Source organism: Python bivittatus, unplaced genomic scaffold (assembly GCF_059951505.1).
Source record: "Python bivittatus isolate LINGU-HERP-01145 unplaced genomic scaffold, Pbiv_v1 ctg000070_np1212, whole genome shotgun sequence".
NCBI lineage: Eukaryota > Metazoa > Chordata > Lepidosauria > Squamata > Pythonidae > Python > Python bivittatus.
This window is the reverse complement of record NW_028277034.1, coordinates 10909628-10930299: the sequence shown is the minus strand read 5'-3', so window position 1 is coordinate 10930299 and position 20672 is coordinate 10909628. Positions and strand designations below refer to the sequence as shown.

Here is a 20672-nt window from a genome sequence, read left to right as displayed (position 1 = left end):
AATCTATACATGGCATTAAACATGCCTTGAAAATGTGTTTAACACTGCTATTTTTATCATAAAGACAAGAGGTCATTGGGCTAAATCTAATGTTGTACTACATACGTTTTGTAAATAGTTACCCTGGTTTCTAGCCTCGAGTTGCTCCACAAGTTCTATTTGCCACTGAAGATACTGTTTATTACGAACAATAATCCAGTGGCATATGGTAAAAAGGAACTTTTTGACACATTGCGGGAATAAATAAGTTTTTCCTTTGTGAGCCATGTGATGTCCCCTCTCTTTCTTCTTTCTTTTTCACAGATGCATAAACAGGAAGAGGACAGTTCAGTGAGCAAGATGTGGCTTGCAACATTAGGACACTCACAGAGAGTACATGCTTTGCATGCAAAAGTTCCCAGATTCTCTATCTGATATCTCCAGATAAAGTTTCAAGAAACAACCTTATCTGAAATCTATTCTGCAAAGCTAGTTGGACAAATAGGCTTAGTAAGTATATAGCCATGTTCAATGTTCTTCAAATATGTTGCTGTATATGGGTAAAAAAAAAAGGAAAAAAAAGATGATCCTATGTTTCACAAATAAGTAGTTTTGTTCCAGGGTGTGTTTGATCCTTAGACCTGCTTAATTTGAAGTTCCCTTGAAGATGTTTATCAACTGTTGTTTCATAACTATTATGTATATTTTGGCATGATCTATTATCCCATCAGGACAGAGACAGGCTGTAAGTAAGTTAAACAGATTTGCCTAACAAAATCAGCAGTACTCTTTTTTTTATATTTGTTGCCACTCCAATATTATTGCTAAGGTTTGGTGGACATAGTAGTAAAAATAGGTTTGGAAGAAGCCCTCTAGAATGTGTTTAGAAAGCTAGTAATTATATTGTAATGAATTATAAATAGATAATTAAGTAGGTGTGGATGTGTCTGTACATTTGGCTATGTGTGTGTATAACTGGATTACCTACAGGTGTGTGTACATGTAACTCAATGATTTTCAGGAAGTTGGGAAACTGGAAAAGGTTAAATTGTCAACTACATAGCTAGATTGGAGGATACAAGAAACAAGATGGGTGGGTAGATAAATGGAGGTACAGGTTGGGAAGAGGTAGGAAGACTTCATGAGACATGTTGACCCCACGTTATAATTAAATGAGCCCCGGCCCTCAAAGCCAGGCAATGGGAAGGGCAGAAAAAAGCTCAGAAATATAAATAAATAAGTATGTATGTATGTATGTATGTATATTTATAAATAAATAAATAAATAAACAAATAAATAAATAAATAAATTTTTAAAAACCCTCAAGGTGTAAAGCCCTCCTGGCATTAACACCTTGTGTGCAAGGGCTGAATGAGAAAAGGCATGAAGCTTGGTGCAATGAAGGCTAGAGAAACAACTGAGTCAATGGGATGCAATTTGCTGGAAGTTCACCTATGAAAAGAAGCTGAGAAATGGTTTGGAGGAAAAAAAAAAAAAGCTAGGAGGAGACGAAGAGGAAAAAAAAGAGATAAAGACCTGCAGAACAAACAGCTGTAGGAGATGTTGGCAGAGATAATTGGAATACAGGTGGAAGGGACGGAGAGGACAGTTTTGGTTACTGGACTATTCATTTAACAGCTTAGTATTTTACTAGTATGTATACTATTGTAGAAGTATATATATTGTTTATGTGGCTCTGTTTTGTTTCCTGATATAAGTAAAAGCTGTAAAAACTTCACAGTTAGAGTGGGATATTCTTTTTTTCTTCTTCTTGGGTGGCTCAGGATGGAACAAAGTACCTTAGAGGCCCTGGTAGCAGAAGGCTTAGAAGCAGGCCCATGAGAATAAATTCAACAGGAACTGGAACAGATTCTGCTTGGCAAGTCTCTGGAGGATTCAGTTCTCAAATCCAAATCCAGCTCTAGATCTACATACGTATACTAGGTGTATGTGTGTGTATGAGAACCAGTTTGGTCTAGTGCTTAAGGTGCTAGACTTGCAGCAGACAGTGACTATGAGGCAGTCACTTTCCCTTAGCCCTAGGAAGAAGGGAATGGCAAACAACTTCCAAAATCTTGCCTAGAACATCCAGGTACTTATCAGAAGTCAAGAATGACTAGAAACAAACAAGAATGACTGCAAAACAACAATAACAAAAGTGTGTGTGTATGTATACACACACACAAACTTGCACACAGTCCTAAAAAATCTCATATATAGAAGCTAGGGTTCCCTCAGACATATGCCAAACTTCAGTGAAGAGAATGATGGAAGACCTACCTGCCTTTCCATGTACAAAGTTGTATGCTACTTGAAAATTGGAATATTGTCTTCCCCTGCACCAAATAAGGCTTGTTACATTACAGAGCACAGGTGGGCCATCTTCACACCATCCTTTGCCCCTCTATACTCTGCTGCCAAGTTCCAACATCTGCTGTCCAACATCTGCTATCTGCTTCACTACCCTGAATGATAAATCTGTCTCAGTTGACTGAAAAGCATATGAATGACTGAGAGCAATTATCCCACATTTCTTGGTAAAGCACCACAAGATTCCTGGTGAGACATGGTGTTCTTTAAGTAGCCCAGAATCCTAGCAAAGATTTGAATCTAAGAACGAGCTTTGCTATGTAGGATTCAACTATAGCTGTTTTATTTTAATGTTCAAAAAGTTCACAGTGGTATTTATATGGATTGCTACATAATTTGCACAGAGGAGAAAAGGCTGCACAGAAATAAATAAAAGTTTTATCCTCTATGTAAATTACAAGCACTGAAGGCCTGAAGCCAGATTGGGAACATATGAAAACAAGTAATTAAAGCTTTTCTCCAATCCATGCTCTTAACGTTCCAATCTGGAACTTGTCATTCATACTTACTTCTGAATACAAGAAAGGACAGGTGGAACTGCATGTTATCTATTAAAGATGATATATAATTTGCTCTAAGCCATAATATTTCATTTACTTCCTGTTTCCTTAATGTCAAATTGCAAACAGACATGTTTTGCACGGTTCTATCTTAATTCTTAGGAACTGATTAACGTATAGCACACCACTGTAGTTTAACTAAACATATATTTCTATGAAATCCACAAATATTAGAATTGTCTCTCTTTCTTTGAATGTTTTCTTTCCCAGTTGGTTTATTTTTATCTTGACATTTTGCCCATCCTATGAAATTCATCCTGCGGAAGAAACAGCAGGTTTGTCTCAGAACAGTTCGATTTCAATCTCCAGGTGACAAGATGATATTTCTTCCTTTTCTGAAGAAACTTTTAATATGGTGAGTTAAATGTCATGAAAACTCCACAACATCTATTGAACTTTACTAAGCTTATTTCTCTTAATATTGATGATGTATTGACATATCATTATTTTCTGAAAAATGAACACTTCCAACAGATGTCAACTCTAAGGTATTTTCTGTATGTACCCTGTAATTGTTTTGTCATAATGATGGAAAAATTTCCCTAAATGTTATTATAAAATTTTATATTATAGCTAGGAGCTATATTTCCCCTCTTTATTCAAAAGTAGGTATTCTTATGACATCTAGATCGTAGTTTTGGAAGCTGAAAGCTTTAATTTTTCCCACTCCACTGCAATCCTGCTCTGGATGGCTTTCTCCATGCTAAAAATTTATAGTGCCCCAAAAGAATCCATTGCAATGTATGGTATGGCTATGAATCCATCAGTTCAGCCTCTAATTTTGAATTTATTTGAGCAGAATATGTATATCTAATTTGCCATGTCTTCATTCAAGGCCTTCTCTAAAGCTGCAGCTCTGATACATGGTCATGGAACATCCAATATACTGCATGGAAGGGAAGGCACCACCTGCTAAAAAGCATTTCAAAATATTGTCTTTTGGAGTTTTGCAGGTTTCTAAAGCATTTGGTAGGAGGAAAAAGATGTTGAGCACTAGATACTGTGATTAGCAGATCAGACCTGAAATCATAGTGATTCTTACCATCTGATTTCATTTTTGTCCAATCAAAGCATCTTGGGGTGGGAAGATCTTGAGAAAGTTGACTACTTTTTTCAGAATCTCCCATCTTGCATTTTAGAAATTATAAGAAATTTGATGGTTATCTATCTGACTGAAGTAAAAATTTTCTCCCTATATAATGTTACAATGTCCCTGCCACAGTACAGTAAGAAATTAAATATTAAAATTTCTCATGCTAGGCAATGGAAGAGTTGGACAGTTCTAGCCTGTAGGTCTTTTTTGGCAATGCAGGTGTGCAGTCTCTGGGTCCACCTTTGAGTAACAGAGGTAAACGACATCCCTACAGGCATAATATGAAGCTTGGCTTTCCTACAAGCCTGCAATATCTCCATCCCTATGACCAAGAAGAAATAAAACGCAGTAGAAAAAGTCAGCGTGGTCAAAGAAAGGCACACTCCACAGACCTTCAGATCTATGCACATCTGTGATACGGTGCATGACACAAAGAAAATACAATAACTGCTTGCTACCAAATTTGGTACTTTCAGTAACAGCAATATTCCTATTTTGTTTTCTACTTCTCCCACAGAGTTGGGATAATAGACAACTTTCTAGTTCATTCATGCAAACAGTGCAGTAAGTCATTTATATTAAATGTGTTCTACATGAATTCTGCGTTTTCAGTTAGGCTCGCAACAATCTCGATGTTAGAATTTTATGGAAAACAAGAAAATGCCACTTTATGCTGGTACTAACTACTGCCAGTAATTATGATTCTGATTTAGGATTCTGGCTATTTTCTATATGCAACAGCAAAACAAACCTGCTTTATCATAAAACTACTTTAAAAAATCGTCTGAAGTTGTGAACTGTGAAGGTTGATCTATTTAGTTTTAAAATCATAGGAATAGGAAGGAAGTACTGAATATTTCAATTGAAACTGTTAATTGAAATTATTCATTTATACATGCAAGTTTGGTACTATTTAGCTGAATAGATTAGACCAGTTCAGGGTGCCTCTAGGAGGAAAGTTTTCTACTGAAGCTTCTGATTTTTGGCTATACAGTATCATATTGTGCTACCTACAACAGCCAGGAGAAATTGTCAGCTCTGGAGAATGTCCTTTATCCATCAGTCTGCTTTATACAGAAATAAATCATTCTTGTTCCATTTAGCACAGCGTGGAAGCATGTGAAGAAAGCAACAGGGTCAAGGGTACCCATGAATCCTCTTTAATTTTGATGTTGGAGATGTGAGTACCTGCTACATGGTCATTGCAAACAGTGGTTCTGGTTTTTTTTTAGTTTGTAGAGGCAGTATTCCTATACGTTACCTTCCACTGAGTATCCATCTTATTAAACTGTACTCAAAATTTTATACGCATCCTTAAAAGAATCTTCACTCCTATACCATGTGGTTTAGAATCTTCCCCATCTTCATTCCCAAACCTCAAATATTTGCAAACAAAAATGCATGTTTTTGCATAAAAATTCAGCCATATTTAGGATTTTTTCCCTATATTTTCAATACTCATGGGGGAAATTTCTTCTATGGTTAAATTTGTAAATGTGCACCCACAACTTGATTTGGGATTCTCCCTTTGTAACAGCTTTCCTTTTCAAATTTTAGTCAAATGTTAGTACTCTAGTTCTTTCCCAGTCTTATTTCTTCATATGTAGCATATGTAACCTTTCCCCACACAACTATTTAAATCTATTCACTGAGAATATCAAGTGGTAGCATTGTAAACCACACATTGTACATACAAAGCCAGTCTTTCTTTTGTGGCTTTATGGTCAGTTGCCAGAGAGCAATTTTATTATATTTAAAACTATAACAAGTCTATTTCCCAGAAGTAATATTTTTTTAATAGAGAGGAATTAATATTCTTCAAAAACTAATTAGTGATCTCCAAAGAATAATTTTCCTAAAGGATATAGAGTTTAATAGCAATTATATGTTGTACATAACTCATTATAAGAGCCATTTTTATTATTGGATTTAAAAATTAAATGGCAGACCTTCCAAATAGCCTGACAAAATTGGGAAATTCTAAATAGCTTTTATCATAGTGAAATTGCTTAAATTTCCTCAGATTTCAGAACACATGTTCTAAAGTATTTGATTCCTGGAAATGCGGCAATAATTATTTATTTCCTAACTGGATTCTGCAGTTCTGCATAAACCATTTACTTATCATCGAAAGATCAAACTGATATTATCTTACTGAAGAACATTTAATTTTCCATTCACAATTAGTCCTGCTGAAAATATTATAGTACTTAACAAATAGCTACATGGTAGTGTTTCCATGCATGCCCCTAATTAATGACACTAGAAAATTCAGTAGGGAGAAGTCAAATTAAGGAGGTGCTTTCTATCAAAAGTGTTTAGAGTATGAGTTTCACAGTCGTGCTACGCTAATATAGTCATGCTAACATTCCAGATGTTAGACTACAGTTCTCAATGTTTTTGACTATTGGCTGTACGATTACAGATATGACACTGCACCATCCAAGCAACATTTCATCAGCTTCTTTGTTGCCTAATTCTGCTATCTGTCTAGTTCAAAGTATAGCTGTAGTGTAGTTTGCCTTTCCATTTACACTGTAGATGCTCGACGCTTTCTTCTAATGGATCACTGGAATTGCACTGCTGGCCTAATCCTGTTTGTATTGAGCATGAAAAACAGCTTAGAAAAGGGATTCAACAATTATTAGAATTCCCTTTAAGATTCTCTGGGAGAACCTAGCCAGCTCTGCCCCAGAATGACCAGGCAAAGAATAACGCGATTGTGATCCAAGATCAATAGATCAAGATGCAGATTTATCTGTAAATCAGCAAATAACTACTTCTTATCTTGTGCTTTAGAAGCAGAATTTTGCTGTGAGTGAAGGAACCATGCTGAACTAAGCTTAAGTTAATGTTAGAAGGAAGACAAAAATATTTACAGAGTTACAGTGAAAAGTGAAGGAGACAAGTCCTTAATCATGATATTCAGATTCTACCATTTCGTCATATTCAATTAATTTAATTTTTAATTTAATATTGGACCAGCTTGAGTCTGTTTTCCCGCTTCTACTCTTAAAAAAATGTCTGGGATTTCTTGGCTTGTGTAAAACTTGATGATTAATTTCTTTAATTTTTGTTAAGACAGCAATTAATAAGAATATTGGTAGGAAATGAAGCTATAGTTCTGTGTCACTGAAAATGACTATGCATAACTAAATTGAGTATGTTCCATTTGTCTGTATTATCATTAAGGCCCACCAGCTGGCTCTGTTGCAAGAAAGCATAATTCAAAGAAGACGTAAGATCCATTCATTATTCTAACTATAATTATAGTCAGCTGGTTCTTGATATATCTGCAGAAGTAATAATTGTTCTGGGGAAAATGCTTTGTGGCCTTTTTAATGGTATAGTAAGGATGCTGTATCTAAAATCAGTCAGACTTCCCAGTCTTGTGCCAATTTTGGGGAGGAGATTGAAATGCATAACACTTTTGCCCATGCTCTAAAGTAGTTGTTTCATGTCAATAAATTAAAAACTAACAAAATGAATTTTAACTTAGAGAAATATATATTTTTAAATTTAAATTTAAATATATTTATAAATATATTTCACTAAGTATGTGAAATTGAAGATAAATCAGCAGTGAGATATAAGCCACCATCACCACCACCACCACCACAAAAATTTGAAATAATTCTAAGCTGTACTAATAGAAAATAGTTTCCCAAACAGAAAAAAAGTATTGGCATTAGTTTATTCTGCTTTGGCAAAACCATCACCTGCAATACTGAGTCCAATAGCTGTTTAAAAGAAATAATGTTAAACTAGAATGCATCATTAAAATGGCACAGAACTTGCAGAGTAAGTTATATGATAATGTTTGAAAGAGTTGGTATGTTTTATGGACAAGAGGTCATGCAATAATGGAAAATGGAAAGGGGATTTAATGATGGAACAACTTGTTTTTCTGTTGCTCAAGAAGAACATAAGAATAACTGTGCTGAATCAGACCAAGACCCATCTTAGTCCAATGTGTTGTTTCTTACAGTGACTAATCAGATTCCTCTAGTTATAAACAGGAGATGGAGACATATTCTTCTGTCCGCCATTGTTTCCCTGCAAATAGCATGCTGTTCCCAATCTGGAAGTAACACTGAGTCTCGACACGAATAGCTGTTAACATATCTGTCCTCTAGGAATTTATCCAATCCAACTTGAAAGCTGTCTAAATTAATGAAGATCACCACATTTTGTGGCAATAAATTCCACAAGTTAATTATATGCTGTGTAAAAGCTACTTTCTTCTTCTATTCTATATTATTTTCCTATCAGTTGTGCTGGCTGATCCATGGTCCTCGTATTTTAAAAGAGAGAGGGGAAAAACTTTTCCCTGTCTTTTTTCTCTGTGCCATGCATGAGTTTATGTACCTTGATCATGTTACCTCTCAGTGCTCATTTTTCCAAATTTATAAGGCAGGTGTTGAGCTCATTTTGCTTGTCCTTTTATGTACTTTCTTTACATTCTATATTTTTACAAATGCTCATATGTCCACACAATGTTCCAGAGTGACCATACCATAGATTAGCGTAAGGGCATTAGAGTGTTTCCTAATGATCTCTAGTAGTAAATCCCCCCCCTTTTTGCTTTAATCTGTTTGTTTGTTTGTTAAATACAAATAATCACATAGGAAGAAGAAAAAAATCCTTCTTTCCTAAGATCTTATTCTTCTAGCAGCTATGGGAAATTCCTGCCCACATTGAATAAACCTTGCTATGTCTCTGGTAGCAATGAAAAAGGCAAATCCAAAGACATAGCAAGATCTTGACTCAACAATGCGTCAATATCTGTTTCCTGATTAATTACAGACAGCTCAGACACTATCAGTATATGTGAAATTAAGGGTTTGGGGGGCATTGCTATACATTACTTGAACTGAATCAAATTTGCCATTTGACTGACCACTCACCCAGTTTAAAGAAATTCTTCCTTAAAGTTACAGAGTAACTTTTGTATTTTACCATCTAGAATAATTTGATATCAGAGACAAAATTGGACAGTTTTCTGCTTACCTTTGAATCAAGATTATTTAAGAACAAGTTAAAAAGAATTAGTCCAAGCACATATCCTTGAAGGACTTCACTTCTTACTTCCCTCCACTGAGAAAACTGGTCATTCTTATTTGTTGCTTTCTGGTTTTTGCCAGTCAGCAGTCCATAAAGGCACAAATTCTTTTATCCAAAGACCACTTAATTTTATTCAAGAACTCTTGATGAAGAGCTTTCTCAAAAGCTTTTTGAACGTCTAAGTATATAATGTTGACAAGGTCACCTCCAGTGAAGTGCCGATTAATACTCTAAAAATAAAAAAAAATAGGAAGATTGGTCAGGTAGGATTTAGTATGCAGAACTAATGCTGATTTAATTTTTTAATTTATTTATTTTACTACAATACAGAGTAATATCACAATGAAAAAGCACAAAACTATGAACTGTAATAATTATTAACTTATAATAGTTATTAGAATGTAATAAATAAACATGCCACTAAATTATTTAGACAGCTGATGGCTTTCAACAAGTTAAATACAAAAAAAAAAAAAAATCCATGGTAAGAAATAAGTAAATAAATTTAATCCACAACCCTAATTACAGCAGAATCCCCAAACAAATGATAAGACTAAAAGCAACAACAATAATAATAAATAAAATAATTTAAGGAAAATAATAAAGATACAATAAAGATGGCAAACAATCCCATCCCCAAAGCCCTCCAGAACAATTCAGCCTTCGCTAGCTTCTAGAAGACATTACCAAGGAGTTAGCCTTTCCAACTTCTAGAGGCAGCCTGTTTCGAAGCTTAGTTCTTCTTCTAAATATTTCTGGCCTTACCCAAGAGACCAGAAGAATGGAAGCCATTCTTACTGCAGAGAGAGGAAGGATGGGTTTCAAAGGATGGGAGCAGTTATCGACTACCTTTGCCTCTGTGCCTCTGTGGCAGCTCTTATCATACTTTCGAATACTAGGTGACTTTAAGCAGCTACTTGTATTCGCTTACTGTATATCTGAAGGGCAGAATTTACTTGGAATAGGTGGTCTTTATGATACAGGAATACTTGTTCCTCTGTATGCTTATTTTTTTGTCTTTCATTACTATTCTTACCAATTTGATTTGGCCAATGATTTTGCAAGCAACACCTTTGTCTCTTTTTAAAAATTGGTACCATACTTTCTATCTTCCAGTTTTATGGCACTGAGATCAATTTTCATCACATCCAAATAACTGCACAAGAAAGCTTACCAGGCTGTTTTTGTGATTAATATATTACTTATTACGTTGCGCATACAAACTCTCACATACAAAGTGTGAAAGAAAGAAAGAATAGTCTGCATGTTGTCTGTTAACAGCAAGTTGTTCACCCCTGAACTAGATTATATTACAGGATTCTTTCTAAACTATGATCTCTACTACTGCAGCTGCTACTACTACTACTATTTCAAATAAAATAGCTAATAAAATAAAAGTGAGATGTGTTACAACAAATAATAATAGTGATGATGACAACAATGACGACGATGATGATGATGATTTTAATTACTAATACAGCAACATGGAAAATAAGGAAGATGACTTTGATGGAGATATACCAGGTCTGTTTCCAAAGCGATAAGGGGAAAAACATATCTAAAGTCCACAACAAACAGAAAATATGCACACAAGTGTCAGATAGATACTTCCCTAGTTCACATCAGTATAAGAAGGGAGAGGAGCTACAGCACAATCAGACTTGCAAGATACTGTTATAACCAACCTCAATAAAAGTAGTTTTAGCCTTTCTGAGTTTATTCCTGGTCGGGTCTACTGGGTGGGGCTGACAATTTAGGATCCACAGATTCATTATAACAGACAAGGATGTGTTTATCAAATCTATAGCATTCTTACAGCCATAACTGATATGTGAACCCCTTAATGATAATTAATCCTATGGATTAATCTGTCTTTTAATTTCCTGAAGTATATCTTTCTTAAGAAAGAGCCTTATATTTCTAAGGGTTCTTAGATTTTTTAATGGACTTATCTGATTGTAGCATTGGAAGCCAGGGAGCTGGTGAAATTATAGCAAGGTTGGACACATGCAGAAACACTGCTATATCCCAGCTGTTAATGTCTGTATAAGAAGTCGACAGAGAGAAAGAGAGAGAGAGAGAGAGAGATTTGTTCTTTGGAAAAAGAAATGTTTTTCATTAAAACAAAATGACTGGTTAAATATGCAGAACTGTTTAAGACAGCTCTAACTGTAATACACCCAAACAAACATACTTTTACACACAACATATACACATCCAAAAACATGTTAATAAATGGAACATCTACAACTGCTTAAAGCAACTATGGATTGGATTAAAACTTCATCAAGATTGAAAAAGTTGTTTAAAGTAAGTGGGAATTATGTTATCTATGACTAATTTGTCTTGAGGATATAAACAGACCTACTTTAGCTAAAATTAATTCGGAATCCAATGCAATAATTATAAGATTACATGACTCTGTATATCTTTAAATTTGCCCTGCCCTTATCTTTGCTCAATACTTGCTCAGCCAGGAACTATCCATGTTTATATACTATATGATGCAAAGGCACATTAATCTTTTGCTTCCCTAGGAAGTAACAATATGATAGATATCATGTCAACCTCTGTATATCATGCTTTAGCAGGAAGTTATCTTTCTTGAAGATAATCCTTTATCTACAGATCTTTAAACAGTTTAGTGGTTTTCAACCTTTGTGAAAAATTTGGTTATTAATTAGAAATGTAAAAGAAAAATCCAGTACTATAAATCTTATTATTATGTGGAATATCTAAATACATCTGAGCCAGTATAAAGCTGTAGAAACAGAGTTAGGGCAATAGTAATCTCAGTAGATACAGAATATTTTTTATGTCTGATCTTACACTAATTTGTGACTGCACATAAAATGAAGGCAAACAATTAAGAAAGGTTGATGAGTAAAGATCTAAATACAGTGTTCTGCAAGGTACAGGCCCAATCAATATAACCTTTAAAGTATTTTTTTTTAATCAGTGGTCAAATGATCTCAAATAGTCTTTTGCCCAATGGGATTGCCTTTTGATGTTCGTAGCTGCTTTTAAAAATGATAAGATGTAATACTTCTCTGTGTGCATGCATATGGGTGGACAAGTTATTGCTTAACCAGAATGCCTCTTGTTCCTGGCCCAGGAACACTAGATGGGGTATGACTTGTTACAGAAACTTTTTTTTTTCATTTCCAAGTTTAATTTCATTCGGTGGCTGGTGTGGGTCTTCCGGACTGTGTGGCCGTGTTCTGGAAGTTTTGTTTCCTAACGTTTCGCCAGCATCTGTGACCGGCATCTTCAGAGGGAAGAAGCACAGACAGGAGCAATTCTCTCTGTGCCCAGGATGATGTGACCCTGTTGTGGGTATTTATAGAGATCAGCGAGACACCAAAACAGCAGCCAATCATTCACCCAACCCCCCCCACACACACACACACATTCTTTAGGCACCCTCGCTGATCTCTATAAATCACAGATGCTGGTGAAACGTTAGGAAACAAAACTTCCAGAACGCGGCCACACAGCCCGGAAGACCCACACCAGCCACCGTATTCTGGTTGTGAAAGCCTTCGACAATACATTAATTTCATTCATTCATTCATTCATTCATTCATTCATTCATTCAATTTATATAGCTGCCCATCTCACATACATGACTCTGGGTGTCTCATACAATTAAATAACAAAAAAACAATAAAAAATTGGAAAATAAACAACTAGAATAAAAATCATTAAAAACCAATTAAAACAATTTAAAACCAGAAAATAATCTGTGGGACAGTACTGACAAATGGGACCTGTGACATGCCTCTTCTGCTGGACCTGAAGGAACAGGTAAATGTAACTGGAAAAAGGTGGTCCCTCAAATAACCTGGCAATTCTGAAACGGAATAATAACTTGTCTAATAAGCAACAGAGCAATATAATGGAGTATTATAACACAATAGCAGAGATCTCCAAGATTGCGTAAGTCACTTTGCGAAAAAGTGATATTTTTCTCATTGTTTTCTTTTAAGATGTAAGGCCATGAAAAGAAAACCACAAATATATGCTTCCCATGGCTAACGGTATTTTAGCAGTCAATCAACTGGTGGTTCCCATATTCAGCATACAATTCCTGAAACAACTAGCTTTAGGCAGGGGCGAATTATTTTCAGCAGTCAAAAAATGGAATACATTATGAGTTATGTAAACTTTACCCAATCCCAACTCCAAATAACAATTGTTTTTGTCTTTTACTTATGCAAAGGTCCACTTCACTGAATTCCATTCAGACATCACTAATAGTCTCCACTTCCCAGTTTTAAGTGGCAAATTTACTTGAAGCATTGTAAAATTGCTCTTTCTTGGAGGACACAAGAAACTGCTCCATTATTCCTGAGAATAAATCACAAATCATCATTTTTAATGTTTCCCTTTTCTGTTGTTTTAAATCACTAACTTATATCAAGTTTATATTAACTGAGCATGTAACATAAATAATCAGTAACATTTAAGCAATATTAAGTGGTTAACCTAGTTCTACCTAGTTAACCTAGTGTTTTTATAATCACCGCATTAACATTAAGCTCTTGTACAAAAGGTGGGATATAAGTCTACCAAATAAATTTTGTGTGTGTGAGAGAGTATACCAGCATAATTGTATTAAAAAATGTTGTTATGGATAGGGATGAATTTATTGTAGCTTTTAAGTTCTTTCTTTCCTTTAGTGCAAATATCATCATCATCAGTCAATAGGAATGACTTAACCAGGTATGGAATATATGTGTTTGCGTACATTTCCTATGAAATGATGTTTTTGAAAATTCAGAAATTACACCAAAAATATGAAGTCCAAATCTTAAATGAATTAATACATAAATAAGCTTTCATGATTAGAGATAATATGAAGCACTATCTACTAAAAATAAAATGAACTTCAAGTTAAATCGATGATTTCCTTATTGCTGGCCTACAGTATATAATCTTACATTGTGAAATGGGGGCAGATATTGTCCCTTCTCAAAAAAACAGTCCATGTATATGCAAAACTAAGGAGAAAGCTTTTAGTCTAATCTTAACCCTGCTGGGTTTTAATATTTTTTAATGTAAGGGAATACAGAAACATTAATTGACATAATCTATCTGAAATAGTGTAAGACATATTGTATGATTAGTATTTTTCCTGTGCATGGAAAACCTCTAAACATTTGTAACTTTGAATTTCTAATTGAAATATGTAATGTTCACATGCATATACAGACTCAGAATGCAATCTAAATAACATTTCAATCAACATCAAACAATTTTAAAATTAGAAATATATATCAAACTAAGTGCTGTCCTATTTTTTGGTTTCAGCTGCACATCATAAACAGAAACCCTATTTAATATTGGCAATGCGTCCATCAAAATAAAAGTATCCATATTCTACAGACATGTGAAAAAACAGTGAAATGAATCCTGCTAGACTGGAAAAACAGATTTATAATGTGACAGGTGCCGAACTCTGGGGACTAAACTTGATAACAGGCCTGAAATTCTCTTCAATAGCCTATGAAGAATGATTATACAGCAGCGTGCTTATATCCTTTATTTGTTGTTTTATTTATAGAAGCAGAGTGTCTGAGTGCTGGAGGACATTCCTTTACAGATGGTCCTAAATCATACTTTCAAGTTCAGCAGTCAAAAGCCTTAATGGTTTCACATACTGAGATCCATGCTCTGAATAGATTATTACTTCAGTGTAACGACTTGAATCATGCATGACTGTATAGTGTGTTGTACACACAAAACACTCCATCTGCAAAAGTTTTTCCACTCACTCTTGAAGAAGTGTTCTGCTACATATTCCTTACCTCAGTATGAACTGGGATATCAGCTTGCTGAACAATTCTGTACTGTATGGACGCTGAAACTCATGGACATTATTTTTAGTAGATTTCAAAAAAATATGGCTTTGAATAATCAAAATATTAATAGTATCTGCAAAAACAAACTTGCTTTGATTTTTTTTACAATTCACAACACTAAATAAAAGTCCATTTTTTACAGACCAACCTTGAGATCTACTGATAACCAACATTTCCAGTTGAACACAGAGTATATCATTCAATCATTTCTCATGTGTTGTTTCAATAGGCCAGTTGTTGAGTGTACTGACCAGAGCTGTCAATTAACAAACAATCTTTGCAACTTCTTTCCAAAAAGAACAGTAAATACTGTAAGTTATTAATTTTTCTTACACCCCTCCATCCCCACCCCAAGACATACATATAGTCCTTGCATTGGGCACATCCATGTTGTACATTTGACTGGTGGTTTGCAAAACGTACGATACATTGTTAAACAGATGGATGCAAAAACAAATAAATGTTTGAAACTAATACAAAATGCACTGAGAAGCGTCAAAAGTCATTTGTTTAGTATCACACCAGATCAGAATTGTAGTGGCATTTCTAGTAAGTCATATGTGTATCTCCACAAATTTAAAGATTGCTATATTGTGGCAACTCTAAAATTTGCAAACTCTGAGTTTTGCATTCAAGAGCTTTTCTTCTACCTTGGCTGTGTGAAATGGAAGGCAGGTGGTATAGCAGGCAATCTCTTTGGTAAGAAAATAAATACTCACAAATATAGCATATTTCAATTTTCTCTGAAGCAAGGGAGAGAAAATGCAAACATGTTTTCCAGGATGGTTAGGAATTGGAGGTTTTGAAAATCTGCATTAGCACTGGTTTTCCTGTGATGAACAAGGGAATGTGCACCCTCAAATGCAGGAAAAAATAACTTGGTAGTAGTATTAATAATCAATATCAATTTCTACTGTAGGACTTAGAGACTTTTAACTAATTGTCTGAATTAATATAAAAGGTTTTTTTAAAAATAAAACAACAGAAAGATGAAGAAATCTAGGATCCCATAATGCACTTTTTTGTGTTATACCATAAACATAATTTCTAAGACCATAACTACAAATTATAATTTTGTTTTCTTTCTAAGATTATCAACACTTCAGAGTGATATCCAGCCATTTTAATGTGTGGAGACTTATTTAATGGCCCTAATCAAAAGCCAATCAAATCTGTAATATGAAGCATCTGTTCAAAGTGAACCAGGGTTGAAGAGGACAATAAGAAAAGAAGATTAAATAGATTTAACACTTGAGACTGTCTGACAGCATGGAACAAGTGTTTCCATTATGAAAGTATGTGTGTAGCTGTAATTCAAAGGAAACAATTTAAAGAAAAGTGATGGAAAAATGAAGACCTAAACTGACCTACATTAAAAAGAAAACACAATCAACCTCATTTGGTTCTTTTGGTCATAATAAGCATTACTTACTTACTCATAATCAATCCCATCAAAACATTGGTACTGTCTAGATAAACAAAGAATTAAGAATATTTTAATCATAGGGTTAGTTGTATAAAATACAAAAATGACAATAAATTTGATCCTTACCTGATCTCTCTTTAATTCCCACTGCATAATATTTCTTAATTAGTTTGAAAAAATATTTTGCAGGTATTTTGTTTGGATTTATGTTTTGCTTTTAAATTGTCAACTGTGGAAATTAATGGTTCAGAACTCTATATCCTAGAATGAGTGGTGAATCTTCCTCAAGTGGTGTAAAGAAATGGTTAATTCACATTAGCTCCTTCACTTGTCTGGTCAGCAGCACAGCCAATTAGCAGCAGGGCTGGCTGTGACTATTTTACTTCCCTTTTAGTGAACTGCATCAGCAGAATACCCACCATGGAGTTACTCGTAGCTTCTTGTGCTAAATACCTTGATCAGTTCATTAGCTGAGAGGTGGGCATGGAGTTCTGTCTTGGTCCTGCTTCACAGGAATTACTTTTTCCAATACATATGGCAGCCATTGTATACCTTTGACTGAAGAATAGCACATTACTCTCTGGGATGGATGTCCTCTGTCACTTGGTGTACTTCTTGGGAGCGATGCACACAGAGCAATGAGGGAAGATGAAGATACCTGTTTAGTCAGTCAGATAAACCAAATCCACCCTGGCAATGTCAGCCCCACTAGGTAGATCAGACCAGGAAATCAACTCCACAGAAAAGCTAAAACTATTTTATTGAGATTGACCATACTATCAGAATCTTTCAAGTCTTGATTGTTCTATACTTCTTCCTCTTCTTATATTCCAGTGAATTAGAAGGCATTTGCCTGAGCATTAAGTCAATGCTCTGGACTTAAAAATGTTTCAGCCTCTTTTGCCTAGGAAACAGTTCATGCGTATTTCTATCAAGGTCATCTTCCTTACTCTCTCCAGGCAATCAGTGGGATGAAAAAATGTCACAGCCAAATTGCCCTCACACCTTCTGGGAATTGTTATCTGTAATGTTACTGGAATAAATCCAAATCTAATATTTTGGTCATCAAGTTACTATCTATCTTTGACATCTTACTTTTACAGGTGACCTGGCTTCTGTATGGCTTATCATATAAATGGGTTTGTTTTCCACTCTTCTAGTGAGAGCCCAGGAATTGGAACAGGAAGGAAGGTCTCTGCTTTCTTGCCTCTGCTGCTTTGAAAGATTCATCTTTAAGAGTGCTAAAACACCATGCAATGGCATTTGTTGCAAAATTTAGAAATACTACTGCTAATCAGCCTGTGTATCACACATGTTTGAACACATCCCATGGTTTAATATGCATAATCTAAGGTAAAATGTTATTTTAAATATTTAAGACAGATGTATCCAGAAGTCTCACTCATAACAGTGGGAGATTTGAACACAATAGTGGATGCAAATGACAAAATGTTATTTGAGAAGTTTAATCTCTATCTCGCTGAAAATGAAACAGCACCTCTCTTGCTCTGATGACATTCTAAAGACATGATGACTAATTTTGTGAACTCTATTTGAGCCAAACTTTCAGTAATTTAGATTTATGTATCTGAAGTGGTACCACATGTGGTATTATCCAGGTCAGCTTACAAGTTGGGCTGGAAAAAAGACTTCAACCATGGATTATAAAGCTGTTTCTTAATGCATGATATAGTCATGTGAAAAAGAAAGTACACCCTCTTTGAGTTCTATGGTTTTACGTATCAGGACATAATAAAAATCATCTGGTCCTTAGCAGTTCTCAAAAGTAGGTAAATACAACCTCAGATGAACAATAACACATGACATATTATAGCATGTCATCATTTATTTTACAAAAAGCCAAAATGGAGAAGCCATGTGTGAAAAACTAAGTACACCCTTACTGCTTCCATAGAACTCAAAGAGGGTGTACTTTCTTTTCCACATGACTGTAACTCTGCTGAAGCAATATAAAATAGTTAGCATATTAGATAATAATTTCTTCCCTAAAGTGCTTGACTTACAGTATATGCTGTCATATCTTAATTTTTTTTTAAATAACTCCATTCTCTAATCCTGAAATTGGGTAAGATAGCTCTCAAGATCATGGACAAAATCAGAAAATCTTTATGTGTGGAACAGTTTCTTCAAATGCATTTTTATCTTATAGTTACAGCAATTCTATCTTCAATAATTTTGAACAGCTCTCCTTCCCAAGTATTACACCCTTAAGAAGCCAAGATAAGCAAGTACTATATATAGAGATAATCACTGGCCTGATTATTATTTTTCAAGTGGGGAAAAAGCCCTTACTACAAACATCCAGAAATATAAAATAATCCAATGTTGATCACAGCATCTGAGATGCTGCAACAAAATAAATCATATAAACAGTTTTTAAAAAATAAAGAATGCAACTTTGATTTGTGGAACCAGAAAAATTCTGATACATTGATCAAAAACTCATCCCTATTCTGGCAAGTATTTTCCTGACTCCTTCTCAGTACCCCTCATATCTCATTAATGTGGGAAGACCATTTTTGTATATTATATGACAAAAAGCAGAAAGGGGAGATCTTGCTAAACAGCTGGCTCCCTCCATGAACTTTGGACATCGCATTAGTAGCAAAGAGATTGAAATCAGGCAAAGCAGTAGATACTTATTTCATCCCTGTTGGAGTAATTAAGAACATTCTCAATTGGTGTGGACTAATCCTGGCCTTTTTATTTACATCATCGAGTTCAATCTCTAAAATACATCGATAACTTTTTTTAAAAAAAAGATGGTAGGAGTTTCCTTCAAATTATTGTTCTACTAGCTTTTTAAGCAAAATTAGTAAAACATAGGCATTGCTTCTTTTTAGTATATTTTTGGATTGGACTGAAGCAGAAACCATTATGGCAGATGAACATCACTGGTGCAAGTTTTATCTCATTTGACGCAGCATTTGTTGATCTTTAATTTCCTTTTGATTTAGTATTATATTGCAAAAGCTTCTGAACTCCACAACTGACTGCCATATGGTTCCTTTGATTTAAAGATTGTATGAAAACACCCATTTAAAAGTCCACTATAATGCAGTGGGTCATACTACAAGACAAATTCTAATATCCCCCCCCCCAAAAAAAATTAAGCAGGACTTCTTCTTGCTGTTATTGCTATTTAAGTGTTACATCAATCAGAATGTCTCACTTTTAGATAGTTCAAATTATCACCTTTCTGAGCCTGTCTTCTAAGCTTCTGTCAGTGCAGATAATGCTGTTATCCTTTCACAAACTCAAGTAGTTTGAGAAGAGCCTTAAGCTCTTTTTCTGTCTATTATAAAGAATACTAATACTTGCTGTCAATAAATTATTCTAAAACTAAAATGTAAGGGGTTGCTGGAAAACCTAACTGGCCAAAATGGACTTTAGATAGTTAAGTAATGGATGAAGTGAAATACTTTGGGTATCAAGTTTATTTTATTTATTTTTCAAATTTATATATGCCACCCATCTAGGGGTGATATAGGTTATCCTCTGATCTTCAGCAGTACTCAAAGGACCAATTTATATCTAAAGTAATTTTAAAAAATTAGCCATTTTTTTTGGCCAAATTCTATTTGGAGTACAGTTGGTTTCATATTAAAAAACAAACTACCCATCTGAATCTAGTTTTTTTTAAATCATTTTAAAAATTACTTCATCTCAAATGCATTTCTCTGTATTTAGATTAACTAAATAGCATAGAATCTAGTTAATGGGAGACAATTTTTCTTCTCTGGCCAAAATTAATTTTTTATCCACATAGTAGCACTTCTGATTTTGGGAAATAAATTCTCATTGTTTTAGAAGCACATGTTCCTGAAGAAGAAATTTCTTCAGGATGGCTTCTTTAGATGCTATACTCACTGGTTTATGATTGTGTCAAATTGGAGCTCAGGCAGAGGATCTTTGACATGGGGTATCAGTCTTATCAAAGCAGGATAACAAGATCAGTTGGTTGAGGCACACAGATTTATTGCAAGAGGCGACATAGGTACTTAAATCAACTCCCTGCCAAAATATTGTAAACTGATATCATTAGTAAGTTTCAATATATTCCATTCAGTAGTATTCCAAGGAAGATATATGAAGATATCATATTCTGAAAGATATGTTCATATGGTTCTGGGACAACATAAAACTATTCATTTAGAGTATGACCTCTTTTTAATGCACGTGTTGTATGGATGTGATGAAAATCCCTAGGCTATTATTCACTTGTAGGTGAACATCCAGGGGGCCTCAGATTTCACCTTAGATGAAACCCAGTAACAATTTAGGATTCTACGGAA

The 20672-nt window shown here is 34.6% G+C and overlaps 1 long non-coding RNA gene across 1 annotated transcript in view; it reads left to right on the top strand.

Moving 5' to 3' along the window:
- LOC148216841 (uncharacterized) overlaps positions 1 to 20672 on the top strand; it is a 140042-nt gene that overhangs the window by 104477 nt on the left and 14893 nt on the right. The window contains exons 7-8 of the long non-coding RNA XR_015794375.1: positions 304 to 489; positions 3120 to 3264. This is a non-coding gene — a long non-coding RNA (uncharacterized LOC148216841). The remainder of the gene's footprint in view (positions 1 to 303; positions 490 to 3119; positions 3265 to 20672) is intronic.